We start from the raw sequence: 2768 nt of genomic DNA, 5'->3' as shown, positions 1-2768 counted from the left end.
CCTACTAAAGAACCCTCCATGGGGGGTGGGGGGGGGGAGAAAGAAAACATGTAAAGTTTTTAACTCTGAGTTTTATATTTTATTTATGATAAGTTGAAAACTTTGGTGGTCCAGCTAATAAAATAAAGATGCATACAAATAAGTGCTTGTATTTAATTTTATATGTTACATATATTCTGCAAAAACATTTCCTTTCACTGACTATTCAGAAAAAAATTAGAAGAAACAAAAATTCTGATCATCTGCTGCATTTATCAGCTTTCAATTTTACACTCCTGTCCAAAAGTGTTTGATGCAAAAATCTGTCTTTCCAGGCCTTTTTAGAATTTTACTGCCTTCTTTACTTATTTTAAGTTTGTGGTCTTGGGAGCTCTGAAATTTCTTTACATAATCGATTTCACACTGTTAAACATTTCTTTTGTCTTCTGGAATATCCTCTTTTTTCTTAATTTCTCTTTCAGCACAGGATCTAATCTTTATCATTTCTTCTTCTCCTGCAGTTTTACTTGTTGCTTCTGTATTGCCTGCTACATTGCCTCTAACAACGCAGCTATTTGAGGCAAATAAAGCCGCATTTTCTCATCTTGAAAGACTAGTTCCCCTTGTTTTCATGGTCCAGTTGCATCCAAACACCCCACAAGTCCATCTGAATGGAAAGTAAGGTATTTTATTATTTTAATTCTTTAATGTTTTATTTATTTCTGAGAGAGTGAGTGAGAGAGAGAGCGAGAGAGAGCAAGAGAGCAGGGGAGGGTCAGAGAGAGCGGGGGACACAGAATCTGAAGCAGGCTCCAGGCTCTGACCTGGCTGTCAGCTCAGAGCCCAACGTGGGGCTCGAACCCACAAACCACAAGATCATGACCTGAGCCAAAGTCAGATGCTTAACCGACTGAGCCACCCAGGCGCCCCTGTAAGGTATTTTCCACAACCAGGTTTTAGCGCAATTCTGGAATCAGGCAATTTACAGCTGTAAACTGGTCTGGAGGACTAAGGCTCTCATCATCATTTTTATGTGGAGCTCCCAGTGTAAGAAGTCCATTGTCACGGGCNGGGGGGGGGGAGAAAGAAAACATGTAAAGTTTTTAACTCTGAGTTTTATATTTTATTTATGATAAGTTGAAAACTTTGGTGGTCCAGCTAATAAAATAAAGATGCATACAAATAAGTGCTTGTATTTAATTTTATATGTTACATATATTCTGCAAAAACATTTCTTTTCACTGACTATTCAGAAAAAAATTAGAAGAAACAAAAATTCTGATCATCTGCTGCATTTATCAGCTTTCAATTTTACACTCCTGTCCAAAAGTGTTTGATGCAAAAATCTGTCTTTCCAGGCCTTTTTAGAATTTTACTGCCTTCTTTACTTATTTTAAGTTTGTGGTCTTGGGAGCTCTGAAATTTCTTTACATAATCGATTTCACACTGTTAAACATTTCTTTTGTCTTCTGGAATATCCTCTTTTTTCTTAATTTCTCTTTCAGCACAGGATCTAATCTTTATCATTTCTTCTTCTCCTGCAGTTTTACTTGTTGCTTCTGTATTGCCTGCTACATTGCCTCTAACAACGCAGCTATTTGAGGCAAATAAAGCCGCATTTTCTCATCTTGAAAGACTAGTTCCCCTTGTTTTCATGGTCCAGTTGCATCCAAACACCCCACAAGTCCATCTGAATGGAAAGTAAGGTATTTTATTATTTTAATTCTTTAATGTTTTATTTATTTCTGAGAGAGTGAGTGAGAGAGAGAGCGAGAGAGAGCAAGAGAGCAGGGGAGGGTCAGAGAGAGCGGGGGACACAGAATCTGAAGCAGGCTCCAGGCTCTGAGCTGGCTGTCAGCTCAGAGCCCAACGTGGGGCTCGAACCCACAAACCACAAGATCATGACCTGAGCCAAAGTCAGATGCTTAACCGACTGAGCCACCCAGGCGCCCCTGTAAGGTATTTTCCACAACCAGGTTTTAGCGCAATTCTGGAATCAGGCAATTTACAGCTGTAAACTGGTCTGGAGGACTAAGGCTCTCATCATCATTTTTATGTGGAGCTCCCAGTGTAAGAAGTCCATTGTCACGGGCATGTATGTAGTTTCCTTTATCCATTTCAATTGTTCCTGTATTTCACCCAAGGTTGTTACTGTCCACTAGATTATAATACCAAGTTGAATTTCTTCATCCTCTCTCTTTTCTTCTTCTTTACCCTTTTTTTTCTTGCTCTTGGCCTTGGTTCCCTTGAACATGAGTTGGGTAGACTTCAAACAGGGGTATTCAGCCTTGGGTCTGGTCATACTCTGAATGAAAAGGTGGGGCTAAGGGTAAAATACCTCCACTGGAGTAGAAACTGATGAAGGAGGTTCCAAAATGAAGAGAGTGTTGACTCCCTGGAAGTGTATGCAATAGCAGGAATGGCATTTCTCTCCTGAGTCCCTGATGTTTTTCACCCTGCATTTAATTATATTATTAAAAGTCTCTTTATTTTTCAAATTCTCTTTCCAAATTTACCTTTCTTTAAAAAGAGCCTGTCTCAAAAACATTTTTGTTAGTAATATTTAAGTTATTAAGGATTGGAAGTTGTTAAACCAGAATTGCCCACATGTACAATATTTCTAATTTAGATAATCCAAATAAAGGCTAATATAACCCATATGCAGTGCCATCCTTTATTCTTTATGAATAATCAAGGAAAGAAGGAAGCCCTGGTGAATCATGACATGACTCATGATTAGAGGAGACCCCTCCCAGGACACACCTTAAAATTTATTTAGTGTGATAATA

At 38.6% G+C, this 2768-nt stretch overlaps 2 pseudogenes; both read right to left on the bottom strand.

Annotated features, from left to right (window-relative positions):
- Positions 1-238: 238 nt before the first annotated feature.
- Positions 239-1073, bottom strand: LOC144243005 (protein FRG1 pseudogene; annotated as a pseudogene).
- Positions 1074-1261: 188 nt separating this feature from the next.
- On the bottom strand, positions 1262-2281 carry LOC144243004 (protein FRG1 pseudogene; annotated as a pseudogene).
- Between the last annotated feature and the right edge of the window lie 487 nt (positions 2282-2768).

This window comes from Crocuta crocuta, unplaced genomic scaffold (assembly GCF_008692635.1).
Source record: "Crocuta crocuta isolate KB4526 unplaced genomic scaffold, BGI_CrCroc_1.0 scaffold128, whole genome shotgun sequence".
Lineage (NCBI taxonomy): Eukaryota > Metazoa > Chordata > Mammalia > Carnivora > Hyaenidae > Crocuta > Crocuta crocuta.
The sequence above is the reverse complement of the archived record's forward strand: the minus strand, read 5'-3'. Positions and strand labels throughout refer to the sequence as shown.